The 23,675-nt window shown below is 34.9% G+C and overlaps 1 protein-coding gene across 1 annotated transcript in view; it reads left to right on the top strand.

Moving 5' to 3' along the window:
- Positions 1-23,675, top strand: part of Dmd (dystrophin) — a 1,637,847-nt gene that overhangs the window by 116,968 nt on the left and 1,497,204 nt on the right. The gene's annotated exons all lie outside the window — the stretch shown is intronic.

The following is a 23,675-nucleotide window of genomic DNA, read 5'->3' as shown; positions in this document are numbered from 1 at the left end:
AATTCTCCTTTGATGAGTAGGAAATGACCTTCTGCATCTCTTTTGACTGATTTTAGTTTAAAGTCCAATTTGTTGGATATTAGGATTGCTATCCCCGCTTGTTTCTTGGATCTATTTGATTGGAAGATCTTTCCCCAACCTTTAATTCTTAGGTACCGTCTGTCTTTGAATTTGAGGTGAGTTTCTTGTATGCAGCAGAAGGAATGATTCTGTGTTCTTATCCATTATGCTAACCTGTGCCATTTATAGGGGAGATAAGCCCATTAATGTTGATGGATATTAATGACCATTGATTATTGTTCATTCTTGTTTGTTTTTGATTTGGTGATAGTGGTGAGATTATGTGTGGGATTCAATCCCTTTTTCCTTTTGGCTGTTGGTAAATTGGGATTATCTATTGCCTATGTTTTTCTGGTTGTATTTAACTTCTTTGGGTTGCAGTTTTCCTTCCAGTACTTTCTGTAATGCTGGATTGGTGGATATGTATTACTTGAATCTGATTTTGTCATGGAATATCTTGTTTTCTCCATCTATAATGATTGAAAGCTTTGCTGGTTATAGTATTCAGGGCTGGCATCTATGGTCTCTTAGTGTAGGTAGAATATCTATCCGGGAACTTCTGGCTTTCAGAGTTTCCATGGAAAAGTCAGGGGTGATTCTGATAGGTTTGCCTTTATAGGTTACTTGGCCTTTTTCCTTTGCTGCTCTTAATATTTTCTCTCTTGTTAATGTTTGGTGGATTATTATGTGGTGAGGAGACCTTTTTGGTTCAGTCTATTTGGTGTTCTGTAGGCTTCTTGTATTTTCATCGGCATGTCTTTCTTTAGGTTGGGAAAGTTTTCTTCTATGATTTTATTGAATATGTTTTCTGTGCCTTTGAGTTGGATTTCTTTACCTTCTTCTATACCTATTATTCTTAGGTTTGGTCTTTTCACAGTATCCCATATTTCCTGGATATTTTGTGATAGGGATTTATTGGACTTAAGATTTTCTTTGGTTGATGAATCTATTTCCACTAGTGTGTCTTCAACTCCTGAGATTCTCTTTTCCATCCCTTGTATTCTGTTGATTATGCTTACATCTGTAGTTCCTGATTGTTTACCCAGGTTTTCTATTTCCAGCATTCCCTCAGTTGTGCTTTCTTTATTGTCTCTATTTCAGTTTTTAGGTCTTGGACTGTTTCCTTGGGAGATTTGTTGATACCTTGTATTTTTTGGTTTGTTTTTTTCTTCCATTTCTTTAAGGGATTTTCTCATGTCCTCTTTGAGGTCCTCAATCATTTTCATGAAGATGCTTTTAAGGTCATTCTCTTCTGGTTCATCTGCATCGTGATGTTCAGGTTTTACTGGTGTATGGTTCCTAGTCTCCGGTGGTGTCTTATTGGGTTTTCTGTTGTTGGATGTGCTTTTACCTTGTCCTCTCCTCTTCCTTTCTTCTGGTGGGTGTAGCAAGAGTTTCTTGTTCTACTGGTGGGTGTGGGACCAAGGTTCTCTTCTGGTAGATGCAAACCAATCCAATACTCTGATATCCGCCCTTTTCTTGTGGATGGAGGTGTCACTGTTACCCGGGCGTCAGCAGTGTTCTGTCCCTCAGGGCCGGCAGTTGGAGGCAGAGCTGTCACCGGGCCTCAGTGTGTTGGATCCCGCCCCCCAACTTGGTTCTGCAAGCAGGTTGCTGGTGTCGGGTAACTCTGAGCATCGACGATGAACAGGAAATGAAAACAGTTCCTGTCCTACCAGGGCCGGTGGATGGAGGCAGGGCTGCCTCTGGGTGTTTGGTATTAGGATCCTGGTGCCAAACTCTGTCCAGCACACAGGTTGATTGTGTCAGATGACTCTGAGCAGTGATGGCCATAGCTTTTAATCTTAAATATTTGTTCTATATGTTTCTTCCCTTGACTGTTATGCTCTGAGGACAATTTCTTCTCTTTTACAGTCTATGGGGTATTCCAAATGCTTCTTATAGTTAGATAGGGATCACTTTCTTTACAGTAATTAAACTTTCTTTTATGATTTTGTTTATTTTTTGTGTCTTTGATTTGGATTTTTCTCTTCCTCTCTTTCTATTATTCCTAGATTTGGTTTATTCATAGTGTTCCAGATTTTGGATGATTTGTGCTAGCATATTTTTTACATTTAATATTATATTTGACTGAGGCATCTATTTCATCTGCCATGTCTTCAATGCCTGGTACTCTCTTTCATTGCTTGCATTCTGTTGGTAACCCTTATCTCTGAGTTTCCTGTTCAATTTCTTGAAATTATTCTTTCCAAATTTCTCTGTTTTGGGATTTCATATATTGATTTTATTTCTACTTCCATAGTCTTGAACTGTTTTTTTCCATTTCCTTCCACTGTTATTTTCATTTTCATAGATTTCTTTAAGAGCTTCTTTCATTCCCTCTTTAAGTACCCATACAATATTTATAAGGGCTATTTTAACATACTTGTGTTTCATCTATGTTGTAATGCTCAAGGTCTACTGTGTTAGACTTGGTGGTCTCTCTTAGAGACATATTGACCTGGCTGTTATTGTTCTGGCTTTTATGCTTGCATCTCTGCATCTGAGTTTTGAAAGATTATCATTCTAGGTGCTGCTATCTGTTAATTTTCTTGTTGCATAGGTGTTTTTTCCCTTGTTTTTTTTCCCTCTCTTTTTTTATGAGAGAGTGATATTTGTATGCTGCCAGTTAGGAAGTTCTTCTTTAATTCTGATATGTGTGTCCATTGACAGTTATGGGAAAATATTTTTCTAGTTATTCAGTGGTGATATTTAGGAATGGGGATAGGTTAAGAATTGGTGCTGAAGGCATACACAAGAAGGACAAAAGCAGGGTGTTCAACCAGGATTTTCTTAGACCTCTGGGAATGGCAGCAGAGAGTGAGGAGATGTCACTACATTAATCTGTTACAGAGCTGGGGATTAAGCAATGGGTTGGATATAAAAAAAGGGAAAATAAAGATCTGAAATTCAGCTATCTGTTTTACTGATTCACTTGATTCTTTGTCACGCTTAGCTGGTGTGATACAGAGAAAGCCTGCTCAAGTGAGGGGCTAACATAACAGAATGAGTTTGAAAGAAATTTGAAGGAAAAGATGAGAGTGATTCTCTGGTGATGGGGACAGGAGAAGCAAGAATTGGTGTGCTACAGAGGTGGGACTTAGACTAAGGAATTGGAGTTGGAAGAGAAGAGGCAATAGTGAAGATCCCCATATAAAAGCTACATGCTTCCCTGGCTGGAACAACCTGTGATTGCCCAGGTAATGCCTGCTAGAGTTGGGGACTTGGATAAAGTGATGACTGTGGGAAGAAATTACAGAGAGGGATGTCTGTGTGTTCTACTGGAGATAAGAATAGGGAAGGATACAAGGCTGCATCAGGTTATATGCTACTGAGATGGGGATAATAATTGGGGAATGGATTTGGAGGAGAGCATGGAGTGGGAAAGATCAGAAGTTAGGCTACCTGCATTGCTGACTGGGGGAGGTACATTGTTTCACAAGGAATGCCTACTTGTTTGAGGGACTTGAATATAGTAATTAATAGAGTAAGGAAGTTTGGAGGGGAGGATATGTCTGAGCCACTGTAGATGGATTGAAGTTCAGGAGGCTACAACACATGGTCTGCTGCAGTGGGGAATGAGACGGGGTGGGGGGTGTATTCAGAAGAAAGGAAGGAAAGGTGAAAGTATGCAGTTAGCCTACCTGGTTCTCTGATTATAGTGGCTTTGATTTTGCTTTTGAAAGTGTAAAATGTGTTCTAAATTGATCAAGATTCATTTGCAGACATTGTGCCAAGCAAAAATTGTCTCCAATTGCAGCAGGTTAATGTTCATATTTTTTATTCATTGGCATGAACCAATCACATCAGTTCAGCAAAATGACTGATATAAAAATTAATTAAGGTGATTATAGAGGTGTAAATAGAACTTTAGGAAATGAATTTACTAAGTGGTCTTGTTAATTGCTTGAAATTAATCAGAATTTAGAATTATAAGTAGTTCTGCTCTGCTGTGTAAGAAGCTCAATAGTCTTTGGGAGTCATTTTTGTTCCTTCATATTTTGTCACATAACTTTTGTTTTGTCAGTAGTATATTTTAATAAGATAAATAAATGCAACCATATATGTAAAATAAAAAAAACAGTATGTAATCTAAGCCAATATAAGAAGCCATTCACAAATAATAACTTCTTATGCAGTTAACAAGGGCCATTGCATTTTCTTTTTAAAAAGATTTTATGTATTCATTAGGTATACAACATTCTGCTTCCATGTATATTTGCACACCAGAAGAGGGCACCAGATCTCATAACAGATGGTTTTGAGCCACCATGTGGTTTCTGGGAATTGAACTCGGGACCTCTGGAAGAGCAGTCAGTGCTCTTAACCTCTGAGCCATCTCTCCAGCCCCTGCATTGCATTTTCTTAAGTGAATGTTTCTACAATATGGAAATATTCTAGAAGCAGACTCTGTATTTTATGGATTACTTTAATTATTAAAGAAAATCTTACCTGAAACCTCTTTATTCCATCAAAGTATATTTATCATTGTAATTTCACTTATTAATTTAGCTTTTATGTAGTAGTACCACAACTGTCTTCTATTATTTGAAGAGGTAATATATCTACTATCCCCAATAAGAACACTTATGTCCTTATCTCCCATAGTTTCATTTTTGTAGCCTTTATCAGCATAGAATTATAGATCATATCTAGTAAGCATTAATACTATGAGTTGATTTATTTTTTCTGTAATCAAAGAAATGAAACAAGGCTTCATAACTCTATGTTTATGTTTGACTATTGAATTATATCCACGACATCTTATAAGTAAAACAAGAATTGTATAGTTCACAGTTGAATAATTTCTGACTCAACATTATCCTCACAAGTGCTCTTTCCAATATCAAGTTTAAAGTTTGTTAGTCACCAATAAATTTTATACTAGATTGATATTAATGTCACTAAGACATCCATAGTGGATTTTGTTACAAAATGTAAGATTTGCTCTTTCTATTATAGTATCATATTTTACTATTAAAGATTTGTTTGTATTGATTGATATCTATGTCCTTGGCAAAAGATACTTGGTAGAAACAGTCCGTATTGGAGTCCTGTTACAATTTTATATCATTTGAGGTAGATAGTAGGTCTTTATGGATACATTTAGTATAAGGTGTTCTAGTAGTTCTGTACTAGGGAATTATACTCAGGTGAAATTTCATCACTTTTCTTATAATGGAATACACTGAAGATGTACCACAAATATACAATTTTATTCTCCATCAAACTATTGATATAATCAATAAAGCATGTAAAGTTTTGTATCCTGGCCAATTAGAAATTCCACAACATCATAGGTTTTAGAAGGGTCATGTATTGTATACAAATATAAGGTTGCAGTTTATTCATAATAAATATTGCATGAATATTTCTGTGGAAATGAACAATTGTCTGTCCACTTATCCAAAACAAGTAATATATCTAAGAAACAATTCTACCAAAATTCAAATTGATAAACCTTTGAGTTTTTGGGGTTACATAAGGGAGCATGAGTGATATATAAGAAATGACATCACACACACACACACACACACACACACACACACACACACACACACAAACACACACACACACACACTCACACAAACACACACACACACACACACACACACACACACACACACACACACACACACACACAAACACACACACACACACACTCACCAAACAACAAAAGAAAAACTAAGCATAAGTGGCAACTCATGAATGCTGGACATTAGAGAGATGACTCAGTAACAAACAGAGCTTACTCTTCTTCCAGTGGACTTGAGTTTATTACCCAAGCATCCTAAACAGGAATCGCACAACTACTTATAATTCAAACTCCAGGGAATCCAATATCTTCCACTGATATCTGTGGGTGCTTGCACATCCATGGCACATTCACAGTCATGCACATATCCATGTAAATGAAACAAATTAAATATTGAAAGAAAGAAAGGAAGGAAAGAACGAAAGGGGGTGGACAGAAGAAAGAATAGGGTGGGAAGGCAGGCAGGCAGGGAGCAGACAGCTCAACAGATTGGAGTCTTGTGTTTCTCCAGCAATCCACACTGTCTGCATATACTTGGGTAGAGAAGGACCTTGTTAATCTTTTTAGTTTTAGAGAGTTTCTGAAAATTGTAAGTTTTATCTTGAGTTTTAATCATCATCTCTCCAGGATAAAAATTATACAATTTGAGGGGCATTACGATATACAACAATAGAGACAATTTATTTAATAGACTTTAAACACATTCTAAAGTAATATTTTACCATTAAAGATATAGCATGTGTCAGATCTACAGTTTCTCAAAACCACATATAAGCACACATATTTAATAATAAATTATCTACATACTATAGAGTAAATGAGATTATATATATATATATATATAATATATATATATATATACTATTGATTCATAAAAATGTTAAGGACCAATAGATAGATGATAGGTGCACAGATAAAAAGTTATGTGTATACATAGATGGTAGATAGGTCAATAAGCAATGGAATCATTTTGCATCCATACAACAAATCTACCTTATGGGAGTCCCTTTATATTATGGACAATAGGCATCACTAGCAATGGAACATATCTCCCTGTTTAGTGTTTCATAAATGGATAATAAATATTTGGAATTAAACAAGGCACTTAGATTATATTTCCCTGATACACAGTATTATGAACATGCTACATTGTAGTAACTGTTTCTTAAGTACCATTTCTGGATAAGGCATTGTATGTGATATGTTATTTATACACTGTAGTAGTAAAGTTCACTTGCTACATAATAGAACATTCTGATTTCAAGAATTGGTTTGCAGTTTTGATATTGTTTATTTTGAATTACTTTATGGTATCAATTTTCATACTGATAACTAATGTGAGATTGAAGTGTATTTTTAAGCCAATTACATATTAAAAGTCTGCTTTTATTATAATGAAAATAGTTTAATGATTATTGCTATAAGACATAAGAAGATACTACCTTTTTTAACTCATCATTACTTATGAAAATTCTGACAGTGTGATCCAATTACTTATTGATAGTTAAGTAAACCTCTGGGCCCTGAGACTTAAGGCTGGTATGGAGATGATATTTTGAATATCTTGGGATATATAGAACATTTTTAGTTGTACAATTCAACTAAAATTGTATATAAACTTGTATATAAAATTGTATTTAAAAATTGTATATAAACATCCTATAAACTGTGTTTGTACAATTTATAGGATATTACAGATTGTACAATTTTTAATTCATTGTTTTATAGTAAACTTTAATTTAATTCAATTTCTTGCTATCTGAATAATAAATGAGTGATGCTGATAGTTCCACTGCTAAAGACTTAGACAAAATATGTGTGGCTAATCTCTACTTTGTATAAAATAATCATATAAAATATACTTTAGAGAACAGCTCTGGAATTACGTATTTCTTTATGAATCAACTTTATGAAAAGGATGAGATCTGAATAGAAATTGAATCAAAGCATTTATCTGAAATGGTCTTGCATAGTAACTTAAATTCAGCCACTCTGTTAGCCTCATTTAGTTTATGTAGAAAACAATATCTATTTAAATTAAAATTACTATTATTATCATTAGTTTAAAAGCACAATTCATATGAACACACACCTTTTATAGTGTTCACTTTTTGAAGAAATTTTCATGAGTAAAAAGATTTTAAATTATGTCTTCCATTTAACTTATCAATTTCTGAAGCTGAATTTTCTTATTTCAAGTATAGTGATAAGGCATGAGAAATAAAAAAGAATGTGAATATGGAAGAAATAGTAGATGTATGCTGGTTTCTAACATGATAAGATCCTCTACTTAAAAGATCCTAAAGATCCCACCTGAAGCCTCTTATGTCTGATAAACTCTTTTTACAGAGTAGCAGTATGCAAAATCAACACATAGAACTTTTGAGCTTTTTAATACACCAATAACAAAGTCCCTGAAAAAGAAGTAAAGGAAAAGTATTCACAGTCACTTAAACATTGTCTAGACTTTCACTTTTTTTTTGCAGGCTAAGATCTGCTTTTCTGTTTACATACTTCTCCTCACACACTGCTTCCCAAATGCAGCTTCTTTTTCTTGTTACTTTTTACTCTTTCCCATTTTTGGTATTCAAAGAGTCATACTTTCTTTTTATTTTATTTTGTCTTATTTTTATTTTTATAATTGTAATTAGACCAATTTTAAATTAGAAACAAGCTTCTTTTACATGTCAATCCCAGTTCCCTCTGCCACACATGCAAACATTGAGGATATCTACAATGAAGTTTGGAAAACACAAAAGAAAATAATTGAGGAAAAGGCAAGGAGGTCTAATCATTTTTAAATTTAGAAACACTATTATTTTACATATCAAACCCCAGTTCCTTGTCCCTCAAATCCTCCCATGCCCTACTTGTCTACTCTCTACTCCCCTGTGCATACCCCTACCCACTCCCCAGGGAGAATGAGACCTTCCATGGGGAATTATCAAAGTCTGTCACATCATTTGGAGTAGGGCCTAGGCCATCCCCTGTGTATCTAGGCAGAGAGAATATCCCTCCATGAGGGAATGGGCTCCCAAAGTCCATTTGTGTAAACACTGGCTCCACTGCCATAAACCCCATAGACTGCCAAGGCCTCATAACTGTCAGCCATGTTCACGGGGCCAGGTTTTGTCTTCTGCTGGTTCCCCAGTTTTATGACTGATGTCTGTGTGCTCCCACTTGGTCAGGTCATTTGTTTCTGTGGGTTTCTCCAGCATGGTCTTAACCAACTTTGTTCATCCCTCCTCCCTCTCTACAACTGGATTCAAGGAGTTCTGTTCAGTGCTTAGCTGTGGATGTCTGCTTTTCTTACAACAGCTACTGGATGAAGGCTCTAGGATGGCATTTAAGGTAGTCATCAATCTCATTACAGGTGAAGGGCATTTAAGGTAGCCTGTCTCCTATTGCTTAGATTCTTAGTTGGGGTAATCCTGGTGGATCTCTGGACATTTCTCTAGAGCCAGATTTCTCTTTAAATCTATAATGGCTCCCTTTATTAGGTTATCTCATTTCTTGCTTTCCTCTATTCTTCCCACAACTCAGTCTTCTTGATCTCTCATGTTCTCCCCCCCTTCCTCTTATCCCCTTCTTTCTCTTAATACCCTATCTTCTCCATGCTCCCAATTTACTCATGAGCTCTTGTCACTTTCCCCTTCTCTGGAGGATCATGTATGTGTCTTTTAGGGTCCTCCTTGTTTACTAGCTTCTCTGGAGGTGTGGATTGTAGGTTTGTAATCCATTGCTCTATGTCTAATATCCATATATGAATGAGTACATACCATGCTTGTCTTTCTGTGACAGGGTTACCTCACTCAGGGCGGTTTCATCTAGTTCCATCCATTTGCCTGCTAATTTCAAGGTTTCCTTATTGTTTTTTTTTTCCCACTGAGTAGTACTACATTGTGTAAATGTACCACATTTTCTTTATCCATTCTTTGGTTGAAGGGTATCTAGGTTCCTTCCAGTTTCTGGCTGTTACAAATAATGCTGCTATGACCATAGTTGAAGAGATATCCTTGTTGTATGAATGTGCATCCTTTGGGTATATGCCTAAGAATGGTACTGCTGGGTCTTGAGATAGACTGTGTAACGTCAGGGTTTTTTTTGTCTCAGCTAGGCCCTGCCACTGCTTCTCAGACACAAAGAAACATATAGACACTATGTTAATTATAAATCTGTTGGCCAGTGACTCTGGGTTCTTATTGGCTAGCTTTGTGTAAATTATTAACCCATTTCTAATAATCTAAGTATTTCCACATGGACTTCTCTTATCTGAGAAAGGGTAGAGACCTATAATTCTTCTCAAGTCCTACATGGTAACTGCTCAACCTCTCTGCATAGAAGAGAAGAGAGCATTTACCTGTTTGACCCTGCTTAAATCCTAAATTGGCCCAGCTAAGTCACTTCCTGCCTGAATGTACAGACCACCAGACTTCTATGATTAGATAGTGGCAGTTTTTGCCCAGCTATGTAACTTCCTGGGATCACAAGACAACTCCTATCTGCCTATAATTCCCAGAATTCTTCTTCTCTCCTAGTCCTACCTATCATCCTGACTGGCCAACCAGGGTTTTAATCATCAACCAATAAGACAAACATATACACACAAGAACATACCCCATCAAGACTGAGTCTCATTTTCCTGAGAAACTTCCATACTGATTTCCAAAGTGGCTGTACAAATCTGTACTCCCACCAGCAATGGAGGAGTGTTCTCCCTTTCTCCACATCCTCTTCAGCATAAACTGTCATTGGTGTTTTCTATTTTAGCCATTCTGACAGGTGTAAGGTGGTATCTAAGAGTTGTTTTTATTTATATTTCCCTGGTGACTAAAGGTGTTGAACAATTTAAGTGTATTTCATCTATTTTAGATTCCTCTATTGAAAATTCTCTATTTAGTTCTATACCCCACGTTTTTTTCTTTTTTGTTTAGAAACAATCATTTTACACATCAATTCCCCCATGCCTCTTCCTCCAATCCTCCCATGTCCCCTACCACGCCCCCAACCTACCTCCTAACAGCTCCCCAAGGATGGTGTGGCTTTCCAGGGAGGATCATCAAAGCATATCACATCATTTGGGGGAGGGCCTAGGCCCTCCTCCATGTATCTGGGCTGAAATTTTATCCCTCCATAGAGAATGGGCTCCTGAAGTCAATTTGTGCACTAGGAATGAATATTGGTTCCACTGTTAGAGGTCTCATAGATTGCACAGGACTCCTAAATAGCACCCAGTTAGCGGGGGTGGGGAGAGATTGGCAAAGGAGTCAAGACCATGCTGCAGAAACCTACAGAACCAGCTGACCTGAACTAGTGAGAGCACAGGGACCCCATTCATAAAGCTGGGGAATCAGAAAGAGTTTGGCAATGACCCTTCTGCTTCTGTTGTGCAGAACACTCTGAGGAGTATTGATATCTGCCCTTCTTTGAATTTTTGGTCGAATTCTGAACTGAAACCATCTGTCTCTGAGCTTCTTTTGGTTGGGAGACTTTTGATGACTATTTCTATTTCATTAGGGGATACAGGTTTGTTTATATTGGTTATCTGTTCTTGACTTAATTTTATAAAATGGTATTTAGCTACAAAATTGTCCATTTCTTTTAATTTTTTTCAATTTTGTGGAGTACAGGTTTTCAAAGTATGAACTGATGATTCTCTGGATTCCTCAGCGTCTGTTCTTATGTCCCCCTTTTCATTTCTGATTTTGTTAATTTTCATGTGTTCTCTCTGCTTTTTGGTTAGTTTGATAAATGTTTGTGTATCTTGTTGATTTTCTCAAAGAACCAACTCTTTGTTTCAAGGAGTGCAAATATTAATTCTAAGGTATTGGTATGTTGATCATGTTAGATAAAACATGGGTGGATTCCTTTCTAGTACTTGTATATACATTTATGAAAGAAACTATGACATTAACATAGGTAAAATTTCTTCCTCCAATAAGGATACAAAAGACAATATTTTTAAATGAAATACTTTGGGCACAGAAAGTTATTAGGTATTCACATTGTAATGCATGTTAGAATAAAAATATTTGAATTCCAGACGATAATTTATTTCAAGTAAAAGTCCATCCTGACTTGCCATGTATTGTTTGAGGACAATACAGCAAATCTTTTAAAGGGATGAAATTTAATGTGTTTTTTTAATTGATAACTCTAAATGAAGTATCAGTTTTATAAATATGAAACTCAATACAAGTAGTAAAAGAATAATCAGATTCTTCCTTCAAAAAAGGATGTTCAGGAAACTTTTGTCTGGACAACCTATGCAGTATTATAGGGCAACAAAAATTAGAAAAAATAGAAAAATGTAGTGATATATATTGGAAATTATAAATGTAATTACCAGGATTTGAAAGAAACATGGTTTTCTTAATATTCAAAATGCTGTGTAATAGCTTCCTCAAAGATGAAACAGTCTATTCTAGAAGGAAGCTCCTTAAGACTCAAAATGTTCCAAATTAAGGCCAATTAAGACCCATGAAATAAACAACTCATTAGCCTCAGGAATTTCCTGAAACTGACCTGATGTTCTAAGCTCCTTCTTCTTTATCGTTTCTATTATCCTCATCTTTTTTTTTTACTTTCTCTATTAAAACTTGCTAGTTTGAAAAGGGATAAATTTGTAAATATATTGGAAAATGTTAACTTCAAATTGAATGAATATGTGTACATAGATGTTTGTGAGTTATATTTGGCTAAAATTTGCTCTGTTAAACAACTTAAAAGTTATACTTGCAGTAAAAACTCAGATTTTTCAAAAACTCTCGGTATATTTTACTAATGGGAGCATGAAAATATGACAAGCTCTTCATTGCAAATCCCAGAGCCAGTGATCTGTGGAGTATAAATTTATACTGCCTGAATATATTGTGTGAAGGTATGTGGAGAAGAACCTGTGTTGGTAGTATAAATCTAGCTTGAGCAATTATGGAGACAAGTAGATCAATATATAAATGAATAAATAGGTAAATGATAGATAGATATGAGGAGTGCATAATATTTGAAAAGTAAGTTCTAGATCTAGAATGTGGAATTATTGTACTGCTGAGATGTGAGGTACTTATTTATATATTTTTATAGATTTTTAACTTTTAATGACAATAAGTATGTGCTGCTATTGTTATAAATATGCTTATAAAAGAAAAAAAATATCTAAATTTAGAGAAAAATGGAGAATTCAAAATGAACTTTTTGAGCTAAGTACATCAATCTGACCATTTTTTCTCATTGATGTTGCTTGTCAAGGAGCAGGCCAGAACATTCGGTCATTCAAAGACCAGAATATAAATAGGTATGGTAGCTATGAGTACTGTGTCAGATTCTGCAGGACATTATGATTTGATAACCTTTGTCTTGGTGATCATGAGTAGAAAACAAGCCATGTCAATAGTATTTAAGCTGAGGTAAAAGTGTCCAGAAGAAGCAGAATTTTCAGAACTGAGGAAAGTAAAAAAAAAAATACTATATTAAGGATATAATTAGATAATTAGTATAAAATTTAATCCTACTTTGGCAAACTTAAAAGAGAGAAAATTTAAAACTGTAAAATGGTGAAGAACGTAATTATTAAAATAGGAATGAAATATTAAATAAAACCATTCATTTTCTCTCCTCATATTTTGATGTTATCAGTATCGCTAATGAAAATGTTTTGATTTTGAGTTCTAAGCTAGGTACAGCTATAACTATAATAGTGACTTATTAATTGCTTCTCAGAATGTATATCACATGATTAAATTTTCTTGTTTCTTAACTAAGTTCACTGATTACTGTCATGTATCAGCTTAAAGTATTTCTTTTAAGTTTACAATTGTTCACTTTTGGTTTTAGTGATCCAACATGACATTCACTTACTAAGTTCTCTAGAGATCCAGTTATAAGGGCACAATGACATGCTTTTGAAATTTATGCTTTACCCCAGTTCTAATATGTCTACTCTCTCTACTTGAATCTGACAGTACTTGAGCACCTTTTTCTGTATATATCAGTCAATATGATTTTTCATAAATGTTTGATGCAAATCACTGTGCTATTTTATAACATGTATAATGCAAGAAGTTTAAGAAAATGAATAAAACAGCAATTTCCAGTGTCTTCAATTTGAACTTGAGTATTTTCAATCTGTTTAAAATATTCTGACTTAATTAACACTCATAAGCATATTTCTTAACCTATAATGTACTCAAATTTAGAAATTAATGTATGTTTGCTTCTCACAAAAATATGCTAATTTCATACAATACAGGGTATTTTTCAAATGAAGCCTCATTTTTTGAGAATGTGATCAATAATTTAAGAAAAAGCTTTAAGATGCTGTACAAAGCAGGAGATCTCACTAGTTAGCATTTTCTACAGTCACAAGATGAGAAAACTGGAATAGGAATGCACTAGCCTATTATTTTCCACTTTGATCAGACAATTGCTGACTGGCTGTTTGTCCTTGGACAGTGTTCTTAGTTAAATGGGGAAAGGCCATAAAAATTCTTTGTCTGTAACTGATGCTCAATGGAAATTGATTAAATATTAAACAGTCTCTCACATAATTGTGTAGGGAGGTAAATACTTCTTGTTCTTGTGCTTTCTTCCACTTCACTAGTTCATAATTTTCAGTATACATATTACTTTATGCCCACAGATGAATTGTCAAATTGTGAACCTTCATTCCCAGCAATGATAATTAACTTCATGCACTCATTTACTGTTTTAATATAAGGAACATTCAGTCCTTGCTATTCATCCGACATTTGTAAAATTAATTCAGAGAAAGTTCCTGCCTTTCTAGAACTTATAATAGCTATTTCCAAGATAATTATGGTGATACTTCCTGATCTATGCATTGATAAGTGATTTTGTTAATGTGGGATAGATAATGTAATTGTGCAAGCCTAGATAGTGTATGTCTATCACTGAAAGTTGGTCTCTTGTTACAATTCAGGGCTGCCATGTGTACACTACATATGAGCCTGCTGCCAGAATAACATATCATAATATTTTGCAGTGAAGTTTAATTTAAATAGAAGCAATAAACTCTGAAAATTATAACAAAATGTCTTCCTTGATTTCCATTGTTTTCTATCACTGTTAGGAATCTGTTCAGGACCTCAAGGCAGGAACTAGGATGTTTACCGGTGTGCTCATGCTTACTCATTTTTCTTATGCAGTCCAGGCCCTCCTTCTTTGGCAAATGCCACCACAATACCGTGCCCCCCCTACATTAAGCATCAATCAAGATAGTCTCTTACAGGGATAATTACAGGATAATCTATTTGAGTCGAGTGATTCTTCAGTTGGGGTTCCATATCCTAGGTCACATCAAATTGACAATACAATCTAATGAGAGTATATAGCAAATACATAAACATGTGGCATAAACTTGTATCATTACATAATAAATATCCATAATTGTATGTGCTGTTCTTTAAGGCCACTGGCAGTGCAGTTGCTTTCTTTATACAAGCATCAACACATGAGTATGGAGCATGTGCTCTCCTGTCATATTACCACCAATACACTGCCATTAGGTGAGAAGAAATTCTTATGGGTCTGCCATATTATTGGACATCAATTATTGACAAAACATACTACTTCAAAGGATAGGTTTATTCTTACTCAGAAAAAAAGAATAAAAACATGAACGAAGCAATAAACATTTATGCTCACGCAAAGTGTCATAAAGGAAATAAACTCATATGAGGCAGAGGAACAGTTTTGGTGTAGGCTTCTTTAAATAATTGGCAAATGCATCTGTGAGGAACTTTCTTTTGACCTGTGTAAAGAATTAAGGGGTAAATATTTTAGATGAATATGCAAATACAATTAATATGAATGAAAACAAGGTGGAGTAAAAGAGCCTTTCTTATGACACAAAGACCAAACAAGGTAAATATTTCTAAGGTAGTAGACAAAGGGACAGAGAGATGCCATTGAGCAATGTATGTGATGTTAATCATGTAGCAGCAAGAAATTGTTATTTGTTTAAAAAAACTGTTGAGCTTCAGAACAGCTTCAAGGATGTGGATATTAAAAATTAATTTGTGGCTTGGTGCTGGTAGTACACGCATTTAATCCCAGGACTTGTGAGGAAGAGGCAGAGCGATCTCTGTATGTTTCAGGTCAGAGTGGCCTACAAATTGAGTTCCAGGACAGCGAGGGCTGTTATATATAGAAACCTGTCTCAAAAAAAAAAAAAAAACAGAAAGGATTTTTAATTTGTCATTTGAAAAGTTAATGATGGTTTTTGAATACAAAATGATTGAGAGACATGGAATAAGTTAGGAGGGGGCATATTGGTTCCAGAAGATGAAGATATTGACTTGGGTGAGATAGTGATAGTGATAATTATACAGATGCATACTTTTACACACAGAAAATGCATAGCTTATTAACAAACCAAATGAAAAGATTCAGAAATGAGGAAAAATCAGACAATCTCTACCATACAATCTTGGTATAACACATGAGTGTGATTTTCATATGTAGAAATGGAGATAGATGAAAAATTAGTGATTTTAGAGAGATTGAGAAGTTTAATCTTGGTTGTAACATGGCTAGCTATATAATCACCTTCTAGAACCTGGGAGCTAAGTAGGGCATAATAAAATTTAGGCAATATATAGTATAAACAATTTAGCATTCACTTGCTGTCACTAATGTGCAGTTTATTACACATATCATATAGTATTTTCAGCAAATACTCATATCCTTAAAATTCAATTCAACTTTCAAAAGAACATATCATTCAATGTATGCAATTTATATGAAAACCTATCATTTTACCTTTAAAGCCTCATGCAGTTTGCAGCAAAAAATAATTTTTTTTCATGCAATATAATCTGACTATAGTTTCCCACCATCCAACTCATCCTAGATCCTCTCCACTTAACCTCCCATTCAGATGCACATAAAGCCTTTCTGTCTCTTGTTATGAATTAAACAGGCATCTAAATGTAATAATAAAATAAGATAAAACAAAAACAAAACAGACTAGAACTGTCCCCAAAAAGGAACAGAAGGAATACATATGTAAAACCACATACATTCGTACACCCAGGAATCCCATTAAAACCAAAAGACAAAGAAAAAAATACCCTGACATATGAGACAAAGAACCACAAAAGAGTTGTTTTATGTTTTTTGTGTTTTTGAGGGGGCAGGGTAGGGGCCTAGCTCTCCACTAATAGGCTTGGAGCCTGCCCTTAAAAGTGGTTTGTGTCTTCAGTGAGACTGTTGGGGGGGACTAATTTTTTAGTTGTTATCATTTGAAGATGGCTTCTGGGTTAGGAATGGGGGTTTGTGTCCACTTCTCTCAGCATTGAGACCCATCTGGCTCAGACCCATGCATGTCTGTTCATATGGCTATAGGCTCTGTGAGTTCATATGTGTGTTGGTTTGGCAATGTTTAGAAGGCTTTTTTCTTGGTGTTCTCCATACTCCCTGGATAATCTTTCTAACTCCTCTTCTGCAAGAATCCATGAGCCCTGAAATGAGGGATTTGATTGATACCTCTCATTCAGTACTGAGTGTTCTAAAGTTGCTTTGTGTGTACATTGTCCAGCTGTGGGTATCTGTAGTTTTCCCCCATGTAGGATAAGGAAGCTTCTCTGATGATGGCTAAGTAAAACACTGACATATAGGTATAGCAAAATGTCATAAGGAGCATTTTATGGCTATGCTCCTTTAGCAGTATTATATTTTCCCCTAGGTCCATGGCCTATCTGTCTTACTTCCTTGGCCACCTGAGACATGTCAGGAATGGGTCCCATCTCATAGAGTAGACCTTAAATCCAAACAAATGCTGGCTTATTACTCTCACAAGCTTTGTGTCACTATTTCTCTAGCACATCTTGCAGGCAGGTTATGATCTAAACAGAACAGTTCATAGCAGGTAAACCTGTCTTTTAAAGTATGTTTTGTGTCTTTTTGACATTATTTTTTATTTTAGAAGCACTCTTATTTACATGTCAATCCCCCCATTCCTTCGCTCTCCCATCCTCACATGCTCCACACCAAACCCCCTCCAACCCACTCCCACCCACTACCCAAGGGTAATGAGTTCCTCCACGGGGGACCATCAAATTCCCTCACATCATTTGGGGGAGAGCATAGGCCCTCTTTCTTGTATCTGGGCTGCAATTGTATCCCATCATAGGGAATAGGATTAGTGATTTCATTTTCATATGTTAAAAATATTATTGTCCTCAGTTTTGTCAGTTACATGATTTCAGTGCTTATTCTCTGTTGCACTTATACTTTTCTGGGTTGTTCTACTTTTGATTATCTGTTTTTGTGAGGTTTAAATTACATGTTACATTAGAAGTTATTTATCATTCATGCATATTATTGCCTTTATAATTGAAAAGGTCCAATTACATTAGTTGAAGCCTGAAAAGCACCAAACCATGCTCAAACAAAATTGTGTTAATACTGTCAACAGCAGGATGTGTCCCTGTAACTTGATATTAGTTAAAGTATGCAACTATATTTGCTGTGCTTCATCAGCATGCTTCCACTAATGCTTTAGGCACTATGTGAAGCCCAGCAGTAGTCCATTATGTTTCTGTTGGATGATTGTAAAGTATCATTTACCATCCATCATCTTATAATTTTTGAATTATGTATATGTCAGTATTTTGGAAACTGTATACCTATTCCACTAATGTAACATGTGATATCTGACGCCAAAACACTGCCTATCATAAATATGATATAGTATGTTGCCAGGAAGATTTTAAAATATTTATTTTAAAAAGGACTAATTTTATATATAGTTTATATATAATATATATATATATATATATATATATATATATAATATCGTTGGCATATTTGCTTTTTAATTAACCTTATACTGTTAGGCATATTTCCAAATTCAAAAGCATAACTTATAGTCATTATACTCAAAATTGTCTTACTTGAAATAAATACCTCCAATCTGACCCCATTATTTACCAACTATTGCTTCTAATACTATGAAAATTCATGAGTAGAAATACAATGTTTTGTTGTACTAAAGAATCTAGGACCAGTGATTACCACTGAAATTGATGGCACTTTTTCTAAAAATGGGGAAAAAAGAAATAAATTTGGCTATATCAAAGGAAAGTACAAAACCAGCAGGTGACAATTAAGAAAGCAGAGTTAAATGCCACTAGTGAGAAATGCTTCTTTTTCAGATATTAACTCCAATTGTTCTTCCTACAGAAGACAGGAACACAGAATTGTAAGAAAGCATAAATGTGCTCAGAAACAAGCATAGGAATTTTCCAGATCCCCTGAACGAGGATGTTGTTTTGGAGGTCTGGTTAATCTATGGGATCTATGGTAATGGATCAGTATTTAGCCTAGTACACAAATGGACTTTTGGAGGACACTCCACATAGAAGGATACTCTCTCGGCCTAGACATACAAGGAGGGTCTAGGCCTTGCTCCAAATGATATGACAGACTCTGAAGATCCCCCATGGAAGGACTCACCCCCCCCCGCCCCGGGGAGCAGAAAGGGGATAAGATAGGGGGTCTGTTGGGGACAGGGGAGGAGGGGAGGGAGAGGTAACTGGGATTGATGTGTAAAACAAGCTTGTTTCTAATTTAAATAAAAAAGGAAAAATGTTTTTCTATCAGTAGTCTTGGACACTGATCACAATGCAATTGTTAGGTCTATCTAGTTTCTATTCTTGTCTTAGATGGTATTTAGTGAGAAGCAGTCCAGAAATTTGAAGTAGCTGAAAATATTTAAATGTTATTCAATAAGGTATACCCTCTATGAGTACCTTGGAAAAATACAATTTTTAAAATTATTATAGAGCTGAAAATTTATAGACACAACATTTCACTTAGATTATTTGCTCATGGAAGGTATTTGTTTATTTAAGTACTTTTCCACTTAAAGATAGGTTATGAAACTTGTGACTTCCATTTGGGTGACATTTTCCATTTAATTGATATTTCTCTAATTGGCTCCTGTGCATTATTTTTCTAAGAATAGCTGGAATTAACAAAGTAGAATTTTCATTCCTATTTAAGGAAAAAAGTCCAGCAAAGGCAGAACATTTATGGAAGTCAATTATTCTATACTTAATACTGTAATTATTATATATTATTCTGATATACATTATTATATTACTGTAGTATATATAACAATTATAATTATTGTATAATTGCCTCTATAAAGTAGAAGTAAGTGATAATACAATTAGATCAATAGAAGTTATATACATATATTGAAATAACCATTCCCTGAAGTATATGCAGTTGTCATAAATTATCATTATAAATATTGCATATTTGCAACTTACCATTCCACCTCAATAATTTGCTATTTTTCTTTGAGAATGTGCTTGAGAAATTCATACATGTATACAATGAAATGTGGTTATATAATGAATTTCCTTCTAATCTCTCTAAAAGAATTCAAACTACTATGGGAATACTATCAGTGACCATATGCCCAAAGAATGGCACCTTTTCCTAGGACTTATTACCATCCAATAGCTCATCTGTTAGCTGGAATTTGAGTTGGCTTGATATGGTGCAGGTAAACTCAGCAGCTCTGAGTTAGCCATGTCATGTACAAAAGACAGACTGTTAATGTTCTGTCCTGAATAGGCTGGCTTTGTTTGTTTTGTAAGTTGTATCTGTTTTTTATAAACATGGAAAGTTAGTGAATTTTGTTTAACATAAATTTTTATTGATTCTTTGGGAACTGATCATCAGATACCTCAATCCCATTTATTTCCCAGTCCCTCCATGTCTTCCTTCCATCCTTGTTACATCCTCCATAAAAGACAATGGAAAAAACATAATTAAATAAAAAATCCCCAAAATAACTTCAATCCCCCTTCTTTTCTACCTCTCTATTGTATAGTCAATTGCCATAGTGACATTGGGAGCTGTGTTTGCATGGTATACAGTTTTTCTCAAACATCCCTACTTGAAAATATCCATTGTGTAGTGTGTTGTTGGTCTGGTTCAAGGCCTCTGGCTTCTATATACCATCAATACTGGACCCTCACCATAACCTCCTCTCAGAGGTTCCATGGGACCAGTCCCTTCACATGCTCCAACAGGTAGCAGACAGGGTAGATGATAGGCAAGACCAAATGCCTGAAGGCAGACGTTGTTGAGAGTCAGTGAAAAATAGATTAATTAGTCTGGTGAAAACAAAATATTTCTTTAGTAATGCTATGAAACTTAAAAATAGAGTACCTGCACAAGTGATTTATCTTCATTTTGTTATATATTGTCATATAGTGACTTGAAAATGGAAAAGACACATGTCTTGTATACAGCACATATAAAATATTTAAATTGAAACTAATTGAATTCCTTAATGTTTTAGTTAATGCCCTGATGTTGTCTACAACCTACCAGCTCTAACATTTAGAGGTCATACCATTTAAAGTCAAAGCTATTCATTTGGAAATTTCAAATGAGTGGCTAGGAAACTTTCTTTGGTAGTTTCTTTGGCATTTTATATCTATATGAATGATTAATTTCCAGTCCCCATTTCAATTTTGATACAATATATGTTCTTATAGTTTTGTATTAAGACCATATACTCTTTCTAGTTCATCTATTTCTTTTCTCTTTTGAATAGTGAACTAATTATTTGATTTTTTGTTTATCCTTGTATAAACTTTTCTGAAAAAATTCTTCAAATTTGTTCTCATGGTGGTGTTTGAATGGTTTTCCTAATTTAATACACAATTCATCTGTTAAAAAGAAAGCTGACCCATGAACTTTTATGCATACGTTATCTTTAAAATTGTCCTTCTTTCCTGTTACATGTGATGTGCATTACAATACAGTGTTTTAATTTCTGCTTTTCCCTGAGAAGAAATCTGGCCTTTGATTTGGATGGTCTGGACATTTCTTTAGATTTCCCAGATGTATTTCAAGGTTATGCTAGGCAGCTGGCTAATCAGACATTCCAGAATTTCACTGCCCAAGACAGGAATAGTTTTTTTTTTTTTTTGAAGGCACCAATTTTATACCAAGCTTACTTACATTTGACTTTTCAAGGGTACAAACACAGTGAAGATTAAATTTATGCAACTCTGCTTGTCACTTCTCACTTGATCTTTGTAGATTCTTTTTTGCAATGTAAAATATATTTTCTTTGGGTAGTTACCCAAAGAAAATTAATGTGTTTTAATAGGAAGATTAGAATATGTAGTAAGATGAAGTAGATGATTGTTTTCAATCTAAGAATATACTCACTTAATTCATGGCTTGAAATCTTATTAGATGAGTGGTCTTCATTCTAAAATTATTATAGAAACCTACATAAACTAGAAATTATGTTGCTTGATGTAACAAGGTACTGGTATAACTGCATTATTAATTTCGCCTAAAAGTTACATTTAAATATGTCTATAATATTCCCAGTGAACTACATATTAAATCTTTAAATTCTTGAGCTAATACATTTGGATTAATCTGGGCTTTAAATAAGTGTTTTTGTTTGGTAAGAAATTAGCTACATCTTCATCACATTTACATGAAACTTGATTTAAATTTCTGACCATTACCTATGTCTTTTTTTCTGAACATTTCTGCATTTGCATATCCTAGTACTATGATAAAATGAAGATGGATTTTTACTTCACATTTGAGGACATAGAAGCCAAAAATATTGAAGACTTACACACACACACACACACACACACACACACACACACACACACACACACACACACACTCACACGGTGTATATATTAAGAAGTCTAGGTTTAAATTCAGAATTTCTCCTTTAAATGCACTGTAGTGTTATCTAACAAATTCTCATTAATTAATTTATAAGTACCAATGAATTTCATTGGATGCATTTAGTCAAATGATTAGGATCTCACCAACAGATTGCTTCCATTATTACTTAACTTTCATAAGAAAAAAGTGATGGTGCTCAAGCCGTCTGTGAAATCAGAGTGTTTCAGACCAGGCAGACTGCTCAAGGGAGAGTACTTCCCTAGCAAAAGGTTATGCCCAGGTTTTGAGGTAGTAGGCTCAATTCACCTTATAGACATGATTACTCAGACAAAAATTCCCTTCTCAATGAATTTCCATTCTAAATCTAAGGTTTATTCGGGTAAATTTACTCACAACAAGTAGAATTCCAGAAGGGAGTAGTTGCTACTGCTTAGGAAACACATGTTAGGAAAAACTGCATAAGAAAAAAATCAAAGAGGCAGGGAATTGGTGTTCATTTGTAGTTGCTTTTTATAATAGCTATACAACCACCAATGCCCACATTTCTTCTCCCCAATTTTCCTTTTCTTCAAAATTCATTGCTTTTCTTCAAAAGTGATTGAAAATTTTATATTCTGCTATTTTGCTGATCATTTTATGAGAAATCAAACAGAGTCTTACAGGTATGAAAGTGAAGGATTATATGATTTGCATATAAGAATAATTTGATTTCATCATTCTCTGTTTGCATGCTTTTTATGAATTTTCCTTTTTGTTCTGGCTGAGATTGTTTTATTAGATGTGATTTATTAGATTTTTTATTTTTTATTTAGAAACAATCATTTTAGATATCAATCCCCCCTTTCACTCTCCCTCCCATTCTCCCATACTCCCTACCAAACCCCCACCCACCTCCACCAGCAGCCCAAAGACAGTGAGGCCTTCTATGGGGAATTCATTAAAATCTGTCACATAATTTGGGGGAGGGCCTAGGCCCTCCTCAATGTATCTGGGCTGAAATAGTATCCCTCCATAGGGAATGGGCTCCTGATGTTGATTTGTGTACTAGGGATTAATGCTGGTTCCACTGTTAGAGGTCTCATAGTCTGCCCAGGCCTCCTAAATAGCACCCACATTCAGAGTGTTTGGTTCAGTACAATGTTGGTTCCCCAGCTTTACCACTGGGGTTCATGTGCTCTCACTAGGTCAGATTAGCTGGTTCTGTAGGTTTCTCCAGCAAGGTCTTGACTGCTTTGCTCATCCCTCCTCACTCTCTACAAAATTATTGTATTCATTGACCAATAAGAGAGATATATACAAAGAAGAACCTCCCCTATCATCTCCTCTTTTAGCTCTAAATAAAAAGAAGTGTTTTAACATTAACATAATA

This window comes from Cricetulus griseus, chromosome X (genome assembly GCF_003668045.3).
Source record: "Cricetulus griseus strain 17A/GY chromosome X, alternate assembly CriGri-PICRH-1.0, whole genome shotgun sequence".
NCBI classification, from domain to species: domain Eukaryota; kingdom Metazoa; phylum Chordata; class Mammalia; order Rodentia; family Cricetidae; genus Cricetulus; species Cricetulus griseus.
This window is presented reverse-complemented; position numbering and strand designations above follow the sequence as displayed.